Here is a 15,274-nt window from a genome sequence, read left to right as displayed (position 1 = left end):
TATCCGATCCAAACTGGAAATTAAAGTGACGCATCACTAACGTTACACCTCTGATTAACACGTTGATTATAATATAAACTTAAAAAAATCTAAATACGTATTTAAATTAGCATCTATGATGTACGCCTATGAGTAAACTGTGTGTTTATACTTATAATTATAAGCTAATGAGATAATAGTCTGTACTTGTTATATGCTTTCAAGATATTTTGATACTTTATTATATTATATTTAAGGAATGCGTTTCATTGCATGATCACTATGCATCACATATTTAATTCACAACCGATAAATTATTGAGAATTATAATAATTACTTGGTATTTTGTATTAACTCACGTGTATGCAGTATGGTATGCAGTCAAGCAGCGTTGATTGAAGCTCCGCCCACTGGCGCCATCTTATCTTCACGATTTCCCGCCTACCGGTACATATCTGACCAATCACTAAAGCCAATTGAAGCTCCGCCCACTGGCGCCATTTTGTTTTCGTGATTTCCCGCCTACCGGTACCGATCTGTCCAATCACAGGCCCCAAAGCATACACTTGTGTAAAAAATGCAAATTTTTGATGACGCGGGTGCAATACCAAGACCTGGCTCCGCGAGCGCACTCTCGAAATCAGGGATACACTGTGTATGGTATAATTTCAGGGTTTTGTGGTATGTAAGGACATGGCGCCAAACTTTGAGAGGGAGCTTCTGGAACGTAGTAAATGACATCTACGCTGTCGGATTTATGAGGACATGGCCTCTGTCCTCATAAACCCAAATGTCCCCATAGTGCTGGTGCGTATTCAGGTCAAAAGTCCTCGTAAACCACAAAAACAAACACACACACACACACACACACACACACACACACACACACACACCAGTTTGTTAATATCCCCTGTCTCGTTTAAACAGCCCCACAGTATAATAATCACTGTCTGCCATATGCGTCTAATACATCAGCGTCCGCTGAGAACCGTGTGCTACTGCTGCCTGTCTCTCTCGCTGAATGTGGGTGTGTATGCCAAGCAACACAATCAAAATGTCTTTTACAGTCATTTTGGTGATGTGTGTGGTATATCTTAAGACCCAATAAAATGACAATAATGTGGAGTGCCTGCAAATCTGCAAAACAAAAATACCCTAAAATATGTGACCAAAGTGTCAAGATACCCATGTGTCAAAGTGTCATGGCAACTTTCTCTGGCACACTATAAATCGAGCTATATAGATAACAAATCTATTATTTTACAAATGGAAAAAAAAAGTGAAGAATGTTTCACCTGTATGTTTTTTTTTTAGTCTGTAGCTCATGCAACTTGCTAATATGTGACATGGGGTATCCCAGAAAGCAGGTTATGGGACTTACCTGGGGCCTCATTTATTAAAGCCCTTAAATTATATGAAATCACTGTCAAGAAGTAATTTTTTTTTTATATTCTATTAAATAGAAATATTTTTAGTGGATCGGATGCTTTTTAACACTTTCCTGTGGCATAGTGTTTAAATGTTTTAACTACAGTGATGATTGCTTAGCGCATGATAATAGCAGAACTCATAGTCTGAGAATTTTTTTTTTTTGCGCAAATAATGATCAATAATGCACAATAAGGCCTATCTGTTTCCATAAAAAATAAAAAGCAATTAATACTATTTGGGCCAGTGGAAAATATTGAGATTTAAATTTTTTTTTAAATTTTTTTTTATTCAAAAACAAGGCAAGGATAGGCTACTAAATGATTTTTAGCAATGTAATGTATCGGCACATCCGTATCTAATATTTTCCTAATGTCTTGTACCGTTAAACATGGTATCACGTGGATGGGAATATGCATGGAAATTATATGCAGATGACGTAATGCATAGTAAAACAAGGCGTTGTAAGCTCTATATATGGTTATTTTGGGGAGGAGATGGGGTGGAGAGGCATGTACGCACAATCTTCTGCTAACTGGGTTTTATAAAGGGAATTATACACTACAGTTCAAAAGTTTTAGATCAGTAAGATTTTTTAATGTTTTTAAAGAAGTCTCTTCTGCTCGTATGGCTGCATTTATTTGACCCAAAATACAGTAAAAACAGTAATATTGTGAAATATTTTTACAATTTAAAATAACTGTTTTATATTTTAAAATGCAATTTATTCCTGTGTTTTCAGCATCATTACTCCAGTCTTGTGTCACATGATCCTTCAGAAATCATTATAATATGCTGATTTTCTGCTCAAGAAACATTTATTATTATTGTTATCAATGTTGAAAAGGACAGTGTAGCTAGACAGCATCGGATGGTGGTCTGTAGGATGGTTTTGGAGGCGAAGAAGAAGAGGAGGAGAGTAAGGACTGAAAGAAGAATAAGATGGTGGAAACTGAAAGAGGAAGACTGTAGTGTGAGGTTCAGGGAAGAGGTCAGACAGAGGCTCGGTGGTGGTGAAGAGGTGCTGAATGATTGGGAAACTACCGCAGGAGTGATGAGGGAGGCAGCTAGAAAGGTACTTGGTGTGACATCCGGAAATAGAAAGGAAGACAAGGAGACGTGGTGGTGGAATGAGGAAGTGCAGGGGAGCATAAGGGGAAAGAGGTTAGCAAAACAGAAGTGGGATCGACAGGGTGATGAGAAAAGTAGGCAGGAGTACAAGGAGATGCGGCAACAGGTAAAGAGGGATGTGGCGAAAGCCAAGGAAAAGGCATACGAGGAGCTGTATGAGAGGTTGAACACTAAGGAGGGAGAAAAGGATTTGTACCGATTGGCCAGGCAGAGAGATCGAGCTGGGAAGGATGTGTTGCAAGTTAGAGCAATAAAGGATGGAGATGGAAATGTGTTGACTAGTGAGGAGAGTTTGTTGAGAAGATGGAGGGAGTATTTTGAGCAACTGATGAACGAGGAAAATGAGAGAGAGAGAAGGTTGGATGATGTGGTGTTAGTAAAGCAGGAAGTGGATAGGATTAGTAAGGAGGAAGTGAGAGCAGTGATTAAGAGGATGAAGAGTGGAAAGTCGGTTGGACCAGATGACATACCGGTAGAAGCATGGAGATGTTTAGAAGAGATGGCAATGGAGTTTTTAACCAGATTGTTTAACAAGATTTTGGAAGGTGAGAGGATGCCTGAGGAATGGAGAAGGAGTGTGCTGGTACCAATCTTTAAGCATAAGGGAGATGTGCAGAACTGCAGTAACTACAGGGGAATTAAGTTGATCAGTCACACCATGAAGTTATGGGAAAGAGTAGTGGAAGCCAGGCTGAGAGAAGAGGTGACCATCTGTGAGCAACAGTATGGTTTCATGCCGAGGAAGAGCACCACAGATGCCTTATTTGCTTTGAGAACGTTGATGGAAAAGTATAGAGAAGGACAGAAGGAGCTGCATTGTGTATTTGTGGATTTAGAGAAAGCGTACGACAGAGTGCCAAGAGAGGAGTTGTGGTATTGTATGAGGAAGTCAGGTGTGTCAGAGAAGTATGTGAGGGTGGTGCAGGAAATGTATGAGGACAGTGTGACTGCAGTGAAGTGTGCAGTAGGAACGACAGACTGGTTCAAGGTGAAGGTTGGACTGCATCAAGGATCGGCCCTGAGCCCTTTCCTGTTTGCAGTGGTGATGGACAGGTTGACGGACGAGGTCAGACAGGAGTCTCCCTGGACTATGATGTTTGCGGATGATATTGTGATTTGTGGTGAGAGTAGTGAGCAGGTTGAGAAGAGCCTGGAGAGGTGGAGGTACGTGCTGGAGAGGAGGGGAATGAAAGTCAGTAGGAGTAAGACAGAGTACATGTGCGTAAATGAGAGGGAGGGCAGTGGAGTGGTGCGGTTACAGGGAGAAGAGGTGAAGAAGGTGGAGGAGTTCAGGTACCTGGGGTCAACAGTGCAAAGTAATGGAGAGTTTGTTAGGGAAGTGAAGAAAAGAGTGCAGGCAGGGTGGAGTGGGTGGAGAAGAGTGACAGGAGTGATTTGTGATAGTAGAGTATCTGCAAAAATGAAAGGAAAAGTTTATAGGACTGTGGTGAGACCTGCGATGTTGTATGGATTAGAGACAGTGGCATTGAGTAAAAGGCAGGAGGCGGAGCTGAAGGTAGCAGAGCTGAAGATGTTAAGGTTTTCATTGGGAGTGACGAGGATGGACAATATTAGAAATGAGTTTATTAGAGGGACAGCGCATGTTAAAAGCTAAAAGATTGAGATGGTTTGGACATGTGCAGAGGAGTGACATGAATTATATTGGTAGGAGAATGCTGAGGATGGAGCCACCAGGAAGGAGGAAAAGAGGAAGACCAAGGAGGAGGTTCATGGATGTGGTGAGGGAAGACATGCAGGTAGTTGGTGTAAAAGAGGCAGATGTAGAGGACAGGGTGGTATGGAGACGGATGATCCGCTGTGGCGACCCCTAATGGGAGCAGCCGAAAGAAAAAGAAGAAGTTATCAATGTTGAAAACAGTTGTGTACAGACTATAAAGCACTATTAGAACATAAAACAATGTTTATTTTACTCTAATTTGTTTATTTTATTCTCAATCTTTAATTTATTGAATTTATTGTATCCTCATCTTACACATTGTAGCTCTGCACTCAAAAGTTTTCTATATAATGTATTTCTATACTAAGATGTATTGATACATCTTACATTGCAAGAAATGTGGAAGCAAAAAGGCTAAACATGAAACGAACTTATACAGCCATATTATCTTTGCAAGCACAGGCTGTTTTTTTTTTTTATAATTAGCATCAAACAAACTATATAATTCTTGTAGTAATAAGTAATAAAAAAGTATTAAAGATTGAAGATAAGATGAGTAAGCAACGTTTAGGTTAGTCAACCCGAGAGTTCAGTGTATATGTGACGGTAAGTTAACCAACTTTTACAGCCATGTTTGCAAGCACATACTGTTAGGTCTAATTTTAATCAGTCTTTATTTGTATTATATAATTAGAATCAAACAAATAATATAGGTTAGTTCTTGTTCACAGATAAGTGAATTATTGCACAGAAAAATTATTGCACAACCACCAAATAGGTGGCGATATGCACTAAGTATGTAAATAGCCATTAAGCCCAGACATGTGATGCAACTCTCGTGACCGTCAGAGGGGGGCAGAGCCCTACCGCACCCAGAAACGCACGGATGGAATGGCATCTTGAAAAAGATGCAAACGCACCCGTGTTGCTCTTTTAGAAAATGGGACCCGTTACCAGTGCCGGAGCACACAGGGAATTACCGCGGCAACACTTATTTCAGTGAACTGAAACAGTGAAGCACTCACTTTTCCGCCCTCAACCAGCCGTCAACACACACACACAAAATAGAAATTCGTTTGCTGTTAAAGGTACAATATGTAATTTTTTCGCCGCTAGGGGTCGCTAACCTCTTACAATAACAAAGGCGTAAGTTGATGACGCAAAATTTCCTGCGGAATTATGGAACTTGTCGTCAAGCCGATGGATCTAATAATGTTTATGGATGAGTGAATACACTGATGTTTTTATCATGATATCAGCGCCACACGCGAGTCCAATGGATATAAAAGAATGGAGATTTCATTCCACCAAACGCAAGTGCTGTATTAGTGCTCACACAGGTCAGTGTATTAGACGTGTACAGGGTTGGGGAGTAACGGAATACATGTAACAGCGTTATGTAATCAGGATACAAAAATCCATTAACTGTAATTCGTTACAGTTACGTCAAAAAACGTAGTAATCAGATTATAGTTACATTTTGAAAAAAGGGGGAATACTTTCAGGATTACAATGGTTTTATTTAAAACTAAATAAATAAGTATTTTGGCATAATAACACTATATTAAACGCTGCTTGATTATACAGTAGTTCCTGGTTCTGTTGACAGTAATGACTCACGTGTGCCACCTGCTGGTGCATGTGCAAATAACAGCTTTCTACAATCTCCTCAGACGCAGATTGAATCACTGCTGCTAGTAGAAACTAGGGGTGCGCCAAAATATCGATATGGCGATATCTCGCGATATTTTCTCCCGCGATCGATTCTCGATGCGCTCTTGTCAAGTATCGATCTTAAAAGCCGTTAGGGCGGGCGTACACGGTGCGAGTTCGGACACTCGGGAGGTCGTGATATTGCACACGTTGCGAGTCAGCTGGTACACGGCATGACTGTCCTGCACGAATTTTATCCCGAGCCGGCAGCAATCACGTGGGCTTTCGCGCTAAACACAGAGACCGTCATGTTGCATGCAGGCAAAGCTTCAGATAGAAAAATGACATAAATGTGTGCAAATGATTTGTTGAAAAGCAGAGAACAGTAGCCATTCCTTTCAACATAAAAACTTGAGAGAGAGAGAGAGAGAGAGAGAGAGAGAGAGAGAGAGAGAGAGAGAGAGAGAGAGAGAGAGAGAGAGAGAGAGAGAGAGAGAGAAAGAGAGAGAGAGAGAGAGAGAGAGAAAGAGAAGTGTGTGTGTGTGTGTGTGTGTGTGTGTGTGTGTGTGTGTGTGTGTAGGCTATGTGTGTGACCGTGTATGCGCACGCTGTATGGTTGCTGCCACTGAGGTATAGCCCCATCGACGTGGTTGTGTATGATTAGGGCAATAGGGGACAGCTGGTGAAAATCGGGCCGACTCCCCGAATTTGTTAAACATGTTTAAAAAATTTCGGGAGGTCGGGAGGTGCTCGTAACGTGCTCGATCGGCTCGGCTCGTAATTCCTCTCACACGCTGAGAGCCGCGACCATGCGAGCATCATCGATTCCACTCGATTTCTCCCGAGTGAAAAAAATCATCTGCGAGCAAAACAAAAATAGTGTCTGTGACTGTTTTGTTGCAACTGATAAGACACAAGTTGTTTTTGTTATTGTGTTTCATCCAAAAAAATAAATGGAGATTCATTTTCCTAATAAAAAAAAAAAAAAAATTATTTCTTAAAACATGATATATTGTGAGTTATTACTGATAATATATCGATTATCGCAGTATCGCCATATCGTGATATTATCGGTATCGTGAACCATGTATCGCGTATCGTATCGTATCGTATCGTGAAGTACCCAGTGATTCCCAGCCCTAGTAGAAACGATGCTGCCTGCGGGTAAAATCGCTTTTAATTCATGTAAATTCCGCTGCTATTTTGTAGAAATTAGGAGAGTAGCTTTTTTAGTACCCAAAATGTCCTTTCTTAATCTCTTCTCACTTAACGGGATATTCGCTGTCTAGGTAACGTAGGGGAACTCCCACTGCCAACGCCCCACGTCCAGTCAGGCAAATTAAAAAAGATCACGGCTTTAGTCAACATGTAGGCCTATTTTAAAATAAACTAAAATGTAGATTGTGTAAAAATTTTAAATGTTGTGTTTTTATTTTTTAGTTAAAAATTTGTTAAAAATAAAACAAAATAATCTGTAAAACCATACATTAGCCACTAGATGTCTGTATAGCCCTTTACATAAATATATATTCAGGCATGTTTGTATATTTTGCAAAAATTGTACACTGGACCAAATTCTTAATATTTTTTTTTTATTTTTTTTATTAAATAATATTTCTTCTTGCTTGACTTTATTTATATACGTGACCTTGAAGTAATCCAAAAGTAATCAGTTACATTACTTTCATATTATAGTACTTGGATTACGTTACTGAATACTTTTTTTATGAAGTAATTTGTAACTGTAACGGAATACATTTTTTAAAGTAACCCTCCCAAGCCTGGACGTGTATTAGACGAATTAAACTTGTGAGGTAACGCAGCGCTGTTTCACTTGCTCTACACTATCACACTAAACTGCATTTGAGTGTGTTCAAGTTATAATGTTATTCTATGTGTTAGTTTGTCTGTATGAGACTAGCAGTGAGCTAGATCAACATTAGTGATCATATTCTAACATTTCATCATGTTGAGCTATAAAACATTGATTAGTTTTATGTACATTTGCTCACCTGTCTAATAAAAGAGCTGCGTCTCTGTGAAGTTGTGACTCGTGAAGCGCTGTCAAGTCCAAGTTAGTCGCTGATATTGATCCTCGTTTTAGTTCTCCTTTTTTCCCAAAGTCTGCTTGCCATGGTCCATAATGTTTGAACGAAACAACAACAGCGTGCAGCCAGAGGTTACGCACTACACTCATTATGCACAGTTGTCCACGTCTGTTGTCATGGATACTATGGCAGTACTTGAGCGGAAACCAGGGATAACGCGGATATTACGTCAGTGACAGGCGACAAGTGAACAGGTTTTCCGGGACGGACAATTATTTAAAATTGGAATTTCTCTGAAATTAAAAATCTTTGGGAACTTTTGGGATATTGTAAGTACACAACTGCAGGAAATATATCACACTGTGCAAGTGATTTCTGGATATTTTATTAAAAAATTCTTACATATTGGACCTTTAAAACAGCAGTTGAGAGCTCAAAGCTTGCGATCACCACTGCACTGCGCTGTAGAAAGCACCAGCACCGGAAGAGTCTTTCTAGAAGAACACCGACACACTCGCAATACAACAATACTCTTCAGAGACATCAAAGACGATCGGCTCCGAAGCAAAAAGCAACTATTGCGTGCATCCACTTCCATATTTATGCCACGCCGCGGGGGCGGAGTGTGTGACGCCAATTACATTGGCTCATTTTTAAATAGTACTCGAAGATCACAGGCTCCCTAAGCGTGATCCCATTCAGTCGATGTTGACTTCGTAAAACGTGAACGACTGAAAGGGAACCTTGCTTTCTGGAATACACCCCAGATGTGTCTCATTCGGTTCCTCTTTTACCCATATACTCCCTGCTTAGTTTTTTTTTCTTTTTTTTTTTCTGTTCTTATGTCTAACACTATGTTGGTTTGTGTGTTCCTAATGCTTCAGAGCTTCTACCCCTACATGTATTCGTTTTTATTTGATCTTGTAAATAAATACTTTTTCTGCAAATAGATCGTTCCGGGTTAATTGACTGTAACCCTGTTCCCCGAAAAAGCAGAACGAGATGCTGCGCTGATTTGCGCATTGGGAACTTCTTTAATCGTGACCCGCTGTGAATATAGTGTGTAAACATGTCGATGGAATCGACCGGAAGTAATATAGCCTCGGTCGGTGACGTCATCGGCGCGCACCCTTCTGATCACCGCTGGGTTATAGCACAAGGCTATAATTAGATGAGCCGCAGGTGCATCGTCAGGATATTTTGTCTGAAGAGCAGTCCTGGGACATCATCAGCACGGCAATGCAGCGCAGCATCTTGTTCCGCTTTTTCAGGGAACAGGGTTACAGTCAAGTAACCCGGAACGTTCCCTTTCAAAAGCTACAATCGATGCTGCCCTGCTTAGCGCATTGGGAACGAGAATGCCCACGCCGCCGTGCTTGAAGGTGTCTGGACTCCTTACGGTTGTGTAGGTGTGCTCACAAGAATGCAGGAAAGCCCTAGACATCAGCTTGTGATGTCGACTGAAGGACGTGAGAGCCCGGAGTGGCATGAACATCCAAACTATAAAATCTTATGAATGTGTGTGGAGAGGACCAGCCTGCCGCATCACAAACAAACTGCAAGGGGGCACCTCTTGCCAAGGCAGCAGAGGAGGCGACCCCTCTGGTGGAGTGAGCCCTTAGACCCGTTGGTGAAGCTTGACCGCGCGCCTCATAGGCAAGAGCAATAGCATCCCTGACCCAATGTGACATGGTCTGTTTGGTGGCGGCAGCGCTTCTGTTGCTGCCCCCATAACAAACAAATAGTTGCTCTGACTTACGCCACTGGCTAGTGCGGTGGACGTGGGTCTGAAGAGCACGAACTGGACATAATCTGTGAGATCTCTCCTGCTCCGGCGTTGTGAACGGTGGAGGGCAGAAGGCCTCACTCTAGAGTGACCGGATGTACAGCTGAGAAAGGTACCTTAGGCAGGTAATCAGGATGAGGATGCAAAATCACTTTCACCATTACTGGGGCAAAGTCTAAGCAGGATGGCGATATTGACAGAGCCTGCATATCCCAATTCTTTTTAGAGAGGTTATAGCCATAAGAAAAACCATCTTTAGGGTCAGAAGTTTGTCAGACGCTGACTCTAGAGGTTCAAAGGGGGTCTCAACCAGACCCTCGAGTACTATTGCTAAGTCCCATGAAGGGATCTTGGTTCTTACGGAGGCCTCAGTCGTCTGGCCCCACAAATGAAGCGAGCGAGCAGAGGATGTCTCCCCGAGTGGCACCCCGTCAACCAAAGCGTGGCAAGCCGACAGAGTGGCCACATAAACCTTGAGAGTGGCGGGGCATGTGCCTGTTGATCATTTTTCTTGCAGGAAATTCAGAACTGAAGCAATCTGGCAGTTGACCAGATCTGCATTATGTACAACACACCACCTTTCAAAAACACCCCATTTTTTGGCATAACTCTTTCTAGTGGAGGAAGCCCTAGCACTTAAAATGGTCTCAATAACGGCAGGTGAAAGCCCAGGGCCCCTCAGTTGGTACCCATCAGGGGCCAAACATGAAGGTTCCAAAGGTCGGGCCTGGGATGGAATATCGTGCCCTCCGCCTGGGACAGAAGGTCCTTCCTCTTCGGAATCGCCCATGGCGAGCCGTCGAGGAGAGATATTATCTCCGAGAACCATACTCTGTTCGGCCAACGCAGCGCTATCAGTAAGAGGCAAGACCCTTGCTGGCGAACTCTGGCTAGAACTCCCGGGAGCAGAGCCACTGAAGGAAACGCATACAGACGCATTTTGGGCCATGTGTGCGCCATCGCATCCAGACCCAGGGCAATGTAGGCTGCCCTGAGTGACAGGAACTTTTCCTGGGCCCAGAGAAAAATCTGCCTCGCTATTCTGTTCAGATTGCATGAGCGCAGACCTCCCTGGTGACCGAGCTGATGACCCTCCCATTCCCCTTGAGCTGAACGACCACTTAAGACCGCTCCCAGCCCATCAGGGAGGCATCTGTCATTAACAATCTGCGACGACAAGGCGCCCCTAGAGTGGGACCCAAGGCAAGGAACCGGAGTCTGAGCCACAGAGATAGTGTACGAAGCCCGCGGCGCGTCACTTTTATTTGCCTTTGAGGATTGGCCCTTGGATGAAATCCCCTGGCTTTTAGCCAACTGAAATGGTTTCATGTGCAACAGCCCCAAAGGAATCACTGTGGATGCTGAAGCCATGAAACCTAACATATTTTGGTACTGACGAACAGTGCGATCTTGGCCTAGCCTGACATTGACCTGACAGTTGTGCCCGCATCGTGATCGAATAAGTCGAGATAAGAGATAAGTCGTTCTCTGGGCAGGAGAAAGAACACTTTTCTTGGTGTTGAGTCTCAACCCTAGAGAAACTAGATGAGCTAACACGATGTCTTTGTGTTGAAGCACCATCTCTTGCGATTGTGCTAGTATTAACCAATCGTCAATATAATTTAAAGTGCGAATGCCCTGGAGTCGTAATGGAGCCAGTGCTGCATTCATGCATTTTGTGTATGTGCGGGGTGATAAGGCTAGGCCGAATGGAAGAACCCGAAACTGGTATGCTTCGCCCCCGAAAGCGAACCTCAGGAACTTCCTGTGTTGTGGCAATATTTGTCTGTGAAAATATGTGTCCTTCAGATTGATCGTGACGAACCAATCGTGATGTTGAATTTGCGACACGACCATCTTGACGGTTAACATCTTGAACTTGAGTGCTTTGACTGTATGGTTTAAGCCTTGAAGATCTAAGATTGGACGCAACCCCCGTCCTTCTTGGGGACCAGGAAGTATCTGCTGTAATAGCCCGACTCCCTCTCTGAAAGAGGAACATGTTCTATGGCCTCTTTGCTCAGAAGAGTTTGTAGCTCTTGTGACAGTACATGAATCAGCTCCAGTCTCACGGAAGTGGAGACCACGCCGTTGAAACGCGGAGGACGACGAATAAATTGGATTCTGTATTCTATTTGCACTGTGCTTAATACCCAAGCAGAAATGCCTGGCAGAAGTTTCCACGCTGCCAGACTCCCTGATAGTGGTATCAACTTTAACACTTCCTTTTGAAGGCCAGAGGGTGAGACTGGGGAATCTAACAAGAAAACTCTATCCTTATCCTTGATTCCTGTCAGATTCAGCCACAGATGCCTCTCCGAGCAAACCAGTGCTGACATAGAACGGCCGATTGCACGGGCTGTCTGTTTGGTAGCACGGAGAGACAGATCTGTGGCTCTACGCAGTTCGGTGAAGGCTTCCTCGTCGATGGTACTGCCAACACTCAAGTCCTTCAACAGATAAGCCTGGTACGCCTGTAACACTGCCATAGTGTGCATAGCCTGACCCGCAGCTTGATAAACTTTACCCACGAGCGCTGATGTTGTTCTACATGGCTTCGTGGGGAGGGTAGGTTTCTTAATCGAAGGTGCCGATTTGGGCAAGAGATAGCTCGCGAGCGTCTCTTCAACCTGAGGTATCTCCGAAACCCCCCGCGACTTCGCGCCCACGATAGTCAAAAAAGTCGACGTCAAGGGCACAAAGACACAGGAAGTATATGGTTTACTCCATGCCTTTGATAGTTCGTCATGGAGGTCCTTGAAGAAGGGGAGAGACTGGTGTTTTGGTCCCTCCCCCTGCCACCGGACAGAAACCTATCCTCTAGCTTAGACTGTTTGGGTATCTCTTGATTGCGTGGCCAGTCAAGCTGTAACCTGGCCACTGCTCGAGTAACCACCTCGAGCAATTCCTCGACAGATTTATCTTGGCGAGAGGAACGCTCAGAGGCTGGCTGCTCATAGTCCGCAGACCCAAGAGATATTTCGTCATCCCCCGCATGAACCGAAGAACCGGGTGCGCTTCGGGATCATGCGAGGGAGCACGTGGATCTGGTGACAAAGCAAGCGAAAGGGACAGACCCGTCTCTTGCCCGTCAGCCAGATCCATGCGAGAGCCCCATGATGGCAATGTGGGTGCGGTCTGGAAGTAGCTAAGGCGAGCGCGCAGCATTTTGACTGTAAGCAACTCGCAATGCTCGCACTCGCCCTGCTCCAACGCAAGAGCCGCATACTCTTCCCCCAAACAGACAAAACAGTAAGTGTGTGTATCCAGTTCTGACATGGGACAAGAACATGGAGGAACACAGCGCTTATTCTGTTGACTCATTTCTCTTTTTTACTTTTTCTAAACTCTTTTTAGATAAATGCTTGCAAACCAAACACAGAGAGGTCTGAAGACAAAAAACCTGACAATGCACCTGCGGCTCATCTAATTATAGCCTCGTGTCGCGGGTGCGCGCCGATGATGTCACCGACCAAGGCTATATTACTTCCGGTCGATTCCATCGACGTGTTTACACACTATATTCACAGCGGGTCACGATTAAAGACGTTCCCAATGCGCTAAGCAGCGCAGCACCGATTGTAGCTTTTGAAAGGGAACAAATAGATCCTGCCTCAGTGCTTTCTTGCTCCTGCTGCAACCAATGCCTGACAGAGTGGAGTTTGTCGGTGTATAAGTGGTAGCACAATGCAATGGTGTAAGGGGTGGTTGTCAGGGTGTTGCTAAAGAGTTCAGAGTGGCTTCCAGCACGTTGCTACAGTATGTGCTTGTTAATGCCTAATTAATAAGAACCACAGGAGTAAATCACGCACATCTTATTTTCATTACGGGTGCTGGATCACAAGTATAATCCATGTAGTAGTAAGTAACAGATCCGCACACCGAATAAGCTCCCATATAAAAAATTTTATTAGTAACGTTTCGGGCCTCACATGGCCCTTCCTCAGACTAACAGGAAGTGTACAAAACAGTTGACTTTTAAAGTCTGTATCACGTGACCACACCATCACACAGATTGGATACATCCATCGACATACATTGATATTTACTTCACGAGTTCACATCTACATATAATTAGTACAATAAGTTTATGCGTATTTGGCGTGCTGTCCGGGGGGAGGGCTCCGAGCTCGGAGTTAGGCCCGAACCCAGAGTACTCCCCCCAGGTGGTAAGTGTAGATGGAACTGGAAGTGAGGAGATGGGGTGGAGGAGGGATGCTGACAAACTTTCAATGAACAGAGATAGGTCTGCTGTGAATTTATACTCTGTCATTGAGTTGATTACTGATTAATCTCCAGCTGTGCATAATTTGGTTAATTATCTGAACCTGCTCCTCCCGAACTTTGTTAATAAAACATCATATATTTATACATTGTGTCCAAGAAACATAGAGAATCAAAAAACATTATTCAAAAAACCATAATAAGGTAAAAGTCAGATGGACATTTCTATTTAGTTTTTTAGACAATTTAGACAATTTTCAAACTTGATCAGACAAGTAAAAAAGCATCTGTTATAAACTCAGCATTTCATTATTTTTATACAGAGGCAACAAGCTATTCAAAGAGACTATACCTATAAACAAAAAAAGAAAAGACTATAGAGAAACCAGCAAAGTAGAGAATCAAACAACCATATTGTTATTCAAATCATCCATTAATTTAGAAAAGGTCTGATATCAAAATCCTCATTGAGGCCTCTGGGAGCTAAAGTGTTTAATGTGTAAATCCAGAAAAGTTCCCTTTTTAAAAGTAAATTATCCACATTGCCACCCCTGCGAGGACATTTGATATTCTCAATTCCCACATATTTTAAACTAGATATATTGTGTTTTACCTTCATGAAGTGTACAGCCACAGGGCTAGATGTCACACCATTTCTAATCGCACTACGATGTTCTGAGATTCTAGTTTTTAATGCTCTAGTGGTCTTGCCTATGTATGACAGTCCACAAGGGCATGTAAACATATAAAATACATTCATAGTAGAGCATGTGATTATCTCTTTTATCTTGTATTTATTGCCATTATGCGGATGGTTGAATGTATTAGTTTTATAAGTAAAATGGCATTGTTGGCATCTTCCACAAGGGTAGTTACCTGTAGGTAGATCGTTTAAGAAATGAGGTGTAATCAAAGAAGGTACATCAGCTCGTACTAGTCTATTACGTAGATTAGCTGTTTTTTTAAATACCACTCGAGGAGGATATTGAAAACAGGATTGTAATGCTGGATCTGTATTAAGAATGTGCCAATGTTGTTTAATGGTACCCTCTATAGCTTTAGCTACCGGTGAGTACTGAATGGCACAAACTATTCTATTCTCATCCCTCCTGATCTTTTTCTTTTTTAAACAGTCTGATTGTGATACATTTTCAAAACGTGTTGATGCCTCGTCTATCCAGGATTCCTTATATCCCCTTTCTGTAAAACGTTTTTTCAAAATCGATCCCTGACGCATAAAATCATCATCAGAACTACAGATTCGTCTGATCCTATTAAATTGAGAGATAGGTAAATTTCTTTTAAGGTGAATAGGATGGTATGACTCACCATGTAAAATGGAATTTC

At 42.8% G+C, this 15,274-nt stretch overlaps 1 protein-coding gene across 1 annotated transcript in view; it reads right to left on the bottom strand.

The window, feature by feature from the left end:
• mafa (MAF bZIP transcription factor a) overlaps positions 1 to 15,274 on the bottom strand; it is a 170,681-nt gene that overhangs the window by 34,487 nt on the left and 120,920 nt on the right. The window lies entirely within an intron of this gene.

The sequence above is a fragment of the Leuciscus leuciscus genome, assembly GCF_965113295.1.
Source record: "Leuciscus leuciscus genome assembly, chromosome: 10".
Classification (NCBI taxonomy): Eukaryota; Metazoa; Chordata; class Actinopteri; order Cypriniformes; family Leuciscidae; genus Leuciscus; species Leuciscus leuciscus.
The sequence above is the reverse complement of the archived record's forward strand: the minus strand, read 5'-3'. Positions and strand labels throughout refer to the sequence as shown.